Raw genomic sequence first — 6,276 nt, forward strand, 5'->3', positions numbered from 1 at the left:
GGCAACTTGGCAGCGAAGGAAGGCAGACTGATAAGTGATTTGACTTATCACCGACAATAGCTTTTGCGGCAACCGCAACATCCATGTGTTTCTCCTATCCAAACCATGCAAGGGAGACCATGTGGCACAGACATGGGGAGGTGTGCTGGAATAGGGCATGGAGGAATATGGTAGAGAAGTGTGACCCAATGGTTGAACGTGTCGCCATCAAACAGTTTCGATCGATTTGTGGTTATTAGGGTATCTCCAATGAGGGATCCTAAAAACACTTGCAAACGTCTAGACCGACGTGTTCGGGCGAGGTAAGCTATCCAACACGTTGTCGCATCGGTCCGTAGACGCATCTGCAGGCCCGAGTCCCCGCAAACCGAATGAAAACCAGGGAGGTGTGCGCACTACAAGAAATGTGTCAACTTGTGACCACCACTATTGGTCACTGAAAGGTCATAGTTTTTCATTTGCGACCTTTTTGTGACCAAAAAACAGAAGGTCAAAAGCTGGCGGTCGTAAACTGAAATTAGTGACCTTCTTTGCGATATGTAAAAGGTCGTTGGTTCCACGACCAAATTTTTTGTCACAAGCAACCTCCCCATACCACGTAGGCATCCAGCATGGCAAGCTGATGTGGCACAAGAATCAGCCCGGTCCGATTCAGTGTTTTACATGGGTCGAGCCCAACAATTTAGCCTATTTGTGTTTTTTTCTGTCTGTCAACTTTTGGTTGGGTTCATGGGCCAAGCCCAATATTACAGCCTTTTTTTATTCTCTAGGCGTTCGGCCTTTTTGCTTCCATTTCTTATTTGGGCATTTTTACAATCCATTTTGGACCAGGTCCCAGGTCATCCAATTAGGTCCCACTTGTCAGTTTTCTTTTGTTTCTTTCCTATTTTAAAGGATCCACTAGTGAAATGGGACCAGGTGTGTTGTTTAGGTGCCACACATTAATTCTCTATTTGTGCAACAACCAATAACTTTATTCAAACAGAGCCAATAACACATAAATTTTCAAACGACCGCCAAATCATGGCAGGTACTTTACAATCACGACAGTACAAATCAGGTATTGAAATATAAAATACAGCTAAATATTAACATGTCTAGCTCGAGGGAGCTAAAACACATTGTTGGGTGCAAGTTTTCTTTAGGATTCTTCTCCTGTAGTTCCTTGTATAGCAACTTTTGACGAATTAAGGCCAAAATCTGCGAGTTATAAATCAGAAAAGTTAGGAATATAATCAAGTGAAGCCGTGCATATAACATTCTCCTAACAATGAAAAATAGCTGCAGAATTTGAGATCTAATAAGAAACCATGCATATAGCATTCTCATAACAGCAAAACCGAGATATATTTGGGAAGGGAAAATGACAAGTATCAACCCAGTGCAAGATAACAGAGCAACTATGTCAAAGTTATTCAGATTTCATGATGTGTGAGTCACATTAGACATGCATCAAGCATCAGGCGACCAAGCAAATTGTTCTGGAATAGATACAAAACAAGCATATATTGACCATCCTACTCGTAGCAAGTACATAAAGGTAATCACTTAACAAGCAGCGCGAACATGAACGAGTCACATAACTAAGTACAATCCAATATCCCAGCTGAGAGCGAACATGTATTTGACATTTCAGGATTTCAATACATGCACGACAGAGTGGCGCTCTGTTCTTACCATGGCACAAGCGAGAGATGTCCCCGACGATGCCCTGCTTATCCAATTCGCACTAAGGCTCAACCAGCTCCGCGGTGTGGATGATGCCCCCTCCTTGCTCCATCCGGAAGGCAGGCCACGGACTAGGAAGCCCTGCATATTGCAATTTGCACAAGTTGAGAGAAATACAAGGAACTGGTATCAAGCAGAGCACAAGTCGAGAGAAAGTTACGGTCCAGGAGCCAACCTTCCAAGGGAGTAGCATGATGCATCGTCGGAGTGCCTTCATCTGGAGTTGCAGGCCGGAGTTGTGAGCTGCTGCTTTGCTTCCCCACATAGCACGCCTAGGTTCACAGCAAAACTATAACCTATGGAGTGACAAGCACATGACCTATGGAGTGAACAGGAAAGCATGTCGTCTTTGATTCACAGCAAAACTATATACAACTGTACAAACATGCATGAACAGGAAAGCAACCAAACTACAAGAACATATAAGGAAACAGAGGGAATCACTATAACCTATGGAGTGACAAGCACATATATGAACTCAAAGTAATGCCCAGCTAGACCAAAAGAAGCTGGATTAGTCGGAAGCACATATATGAGCCGTGCCATCGAGCCCCGCAGCCACCAACTCGCGCCGCTTGCCGCCGCGGTCACCACCTTCGTCGTCGACGCGGCGGTGCTGCCAGACCTGCAAAAAACAGAGGAGGCGTGAATGGACATCACACTTTCCAACTAATTAACTATAGCATGCTACAGAAACATTTCATTAACAAATTTGATTCAGGAACTAGCTTATTGAGTATGACAAAAATGCTTAGAATAAAAATCATTTTAAGAAATGCTGCATTAGCTAAAAAACAAATTAAGCTATACCATTTCAGGAAAATGTGTAAGCTGTTCAACTTTTCTCACATTTCACTCCAGCTGCTTCCAAATTTGACGTTGTACCACCAGTGGGGACCCATGTTACTTGAATGGTTGTTTAAACACATGGGGCCCTAATCGAGTATCACCGGATAGAACTAGACAACAGATACAAAATGTTCTCAAAAAGACAGAACATTAACTAGTGTGTGCAATACAGTGTGCCTAATGATTTAGTCTGTAGGGTTTAGATGCTACTAGTACACATGAATCCAACCAATTCAGTCTGAAACCAACAAGCTAGATTATCCCGCTACCATCTACAATTCAGTCTGAAACCAACAAGCTAGATTCATCCGCGACAATCTACAATTCAGTAAAGCATCGCAATACTGTTCTCTTTTTGTTAAACTGACGAGACTAAACAACTAGCATGATTTCAGAAATGATCAAACCGTGTAGTAGACAGACATATCATGTGACTGCTGCAGACTAAACCTTTTTTGTATACACACATGGCTGCTTGAATACAAGCACAAGCAGGACCGAACAGAAAAGAAAGACCTTCCATGGCATCCTATTCCTGTAGTAGTAGGCAGGGTGGGTTGGAGGTGGAGCAAAGCATCTTCTCCATGGACCTCCTCTCTCTTCCACATGCCCTTGATTTCCTTGACACAATACAAGCAGATGAGATGGTATAATACAATGAAACACTACAGTTCATCAATATCACTAGGCCCAACTAGTGTGTGGTGGGATATCGATTCATTTTGAATTTTTTTCAGTGGATTCCATACAGCAAGGGGGATTTTCCACAACTAGCTCTCAAGAACAAACACACCACAACTTAAAAGGAAATTTCCAGCCTCACAGTGCACCATACGAATCAGTGGTGTGTAAACAAAATATATATAGGTTCATCCAAAAACAAAACCAACCTCACAGTGCACCGTCTCCTCATAGTGTATCAGTGTGCATGATTCATATAGTATAACAGATAAACAACACAAACTGTCGTGGAATTGTCACGTCAGATGTCCTTGTGAAAGGACTTAGTTGTGGAGCCATCGCAGCTAGGAAGCTTGAAGGGGTTAATCGGGACAAAGGACACGAGGGGTTTTATACTAGTTCGGCCCCTTACGGTGAAGGTAAGGCCTACGTCTAGTTGGGTTGGTATTGATGTTTCGATGACCAGGGAGCGAGACACGTTATGCCTGCTCTCGATGAGTTGTTTCTTGCCCTAAGCCGCCAGCGGGTTGTCCCCTTATATACACGGGTGGACACCCTGCGGCTTACAGAGTCCCGGCCGGCTTATAAACAATGTCCGGCTCAGTGACTAGTTAAGTCTACCTTATGATACAAGTAATATTATTACAGCGGTTTACTACAACGGGCCTTAAGTCGCCTGTGGGCCTTAAGCTCTCTATGAACCGCCATCTTCATGCTTTGGTCTTGGGCTTCTCTTTGGTGAATCCTCTTTGCATAACCCGGCCCCTCCTGGACGGCTTACACAAACAGTTATATCCCCAACATTAGGCCCCAGATTGATTTGAACCTGTTCATGTCAATCTTAAAATACCTTATGAACTGTCATGCAGTCTTTTGTCTTGCACGAAGAATTTTAACCCGCCATGACGTCATCATCTGGATTCGGGTTAAATCATCGTGACATCATCTTCAATAAAACTTAATTTTTACTCCATCATATCTTCAACGGGTCTTTGTCATTACTGACCATCCCGAGAATCGAGGCGCCAGAGCCGCTGGATAATAAATGTTATCTCCTCGTTTTTCGCGCCCTCCCGATCAGTCTTATCTTATAAATAGCCGCGACTTAGGTCTTTTCCTTTTTATCCTTTTAGTCGTCTTCTTCCTCTCCTCTCTGCCATTCGAGCTCCGCCGTCGTCGCCATCGACCCCCTTGTCTTCCTCGACTCAGGCCGCTGCATCGACCTGACTTTAACCAAAGATCAACGGCGAACCTCCGCAACTCGTCCTTATCCGTGAGTTCCTCTCCTCCCCTTTTCTTAGATCTACATTGAAGCTCCACTGAGTTCGTCGGCGTTCATCACTGCCCGATGCAAACCCTCGTCAGCTTTCATCTCCAATGCCTTGTTTAGATCGTAAAAACTGTGCAGAACTACTACGGTAGTTGTTTGTGCTGATCTTGTATAGAAATAAATCTCATTTCCCTCGTTTAGAAACCCTCTTTAAGTGTATGAACTTCTCTGCCCTATTTTTAGGCCTAGAAAATTTCTCTTTCAGAGCAATAATTTGATCTAGAATAATAGCTGTCGTATGTGAAACTTGTTTCTATCACCCGGAAAACTTCTTCTAGAAAATTCCCTTTAAACACCACTATCCAGGTGTCCGGTTTAAATAAGCAATACTGAACTGTAAGCCTTGCCCTCTTCTCATGATCTTAAGAATTCTTGAATTGCTCTTGACACTGCTAACGGCTTAAATATTATTGCACAATCACCCTTATATCATTAGGCCCCTTTCTTTAAGCCGCCACTTTGAATAATTAGGATCTTTCTCCCGGGTTAAAATTGAACCGGATCTTCTTATTTTATCATAGGCCAACTGTTGTCATGGCTCCGAAGGCGGCCAAGGCCCCTGCAACCTGCAATTGGGTCCCATCCACAGTTACCAAGAGTAAACTGGCTGAGTTCGTGAAATCTGGCCACCTGCCAAAAAAGGAGGTCATGTCTTATCGTGTCCCTGATCCATCTGAAGAAAAGCCTCATCCCAAAGAAGGGGAGGTGATAGTTTTTACGGATCACATGAGCCGGGGATTTGCTCCTCCCGGTTCAAAATTCTTCAGGGAGGTTTTGAACTTCTTTGATCTTAGACCTCAAGACATTGGACCCAACTCCGTGTCAAATATTTGCAATTTCCAAGTCTTTCGCGAGGTGTACCTGGGAGAAGAACCAAGTCTGCTATTGTTCAGGGAACTTTTCTACATGAACCGGCAAAATGAACGTGCCAATGGGCCGAGTCTTGAGCTTGGCGGCATCTCAATCCAGCGACGGAGAGATTGCCTTTTTCCTTATGCTGAGCTGCCGAGTCACCCAAAATCTTGGAACCAAACGTGGTTCTACTGTCAGGACACTTCTCCGGCTGATGAGAAGCCTCTGCCCGGCTTTCGCGCCCTGCGCCTTGAATCCAACCATCCGTTACCAGATAAGCTGACAGCCGTTGAACGTCTGGCTCTCAACCCGACCATCAAGAAGATCAAAGCTCTCTTGGGAAATGGCTTAAACGGCGTCGATCTGGTTCGAGTCTGGGTCACCTGGCGAGTGCTTCCATTAAGCCGCCATTCCGGCTTAATGTGTACTTATACAGGCGAAAAGGATGACCCGTTACGCCATAGCCCTGATGATTTACCAGATGATGTGGTGGATGCCACGACCCAGTCGCTGCTGAAGGAGGGCACTGTGACGAGCAACGCCTTCGGCTTACTTCCCTTTTGCAAAAATAACCCCGCCCCTGCTGTAAGTTATCAATCGTAATAAATACTTTTTGTTGTATTATACCTTTTTTGATACTCATAATTCCTTATCCTTTCCCACAGGCTGATGATAACTTCTGGAAAGCCAAATATGACCATGAGGCTTCCAAACAAGCCAGGACGACCAGGAAAGCCGGAAGGAAAGCCGCCAAGACGGGAATCTCAAAGAAAAAGAAACCCAGTGCCTCCGACTTACTCAGATTGGAGGACAGTTCTTCGGATGATGAAGAGGTA

This window comes from Triticum dicoccoides, chromosome 7B, assembly GCF_002162155.2.
Source record: "Triticum dicoccoides isolate Atlit2015 ecotype Zavitan chromosome 7B, WEW_v2.0, whole genome shotgun sequence".
NCBI lineage: Eukaryota > Viridiplantae > Streptophyta > Magnoliopsida > Poales > Poaceae > Triticum > Triticum dicoccoides.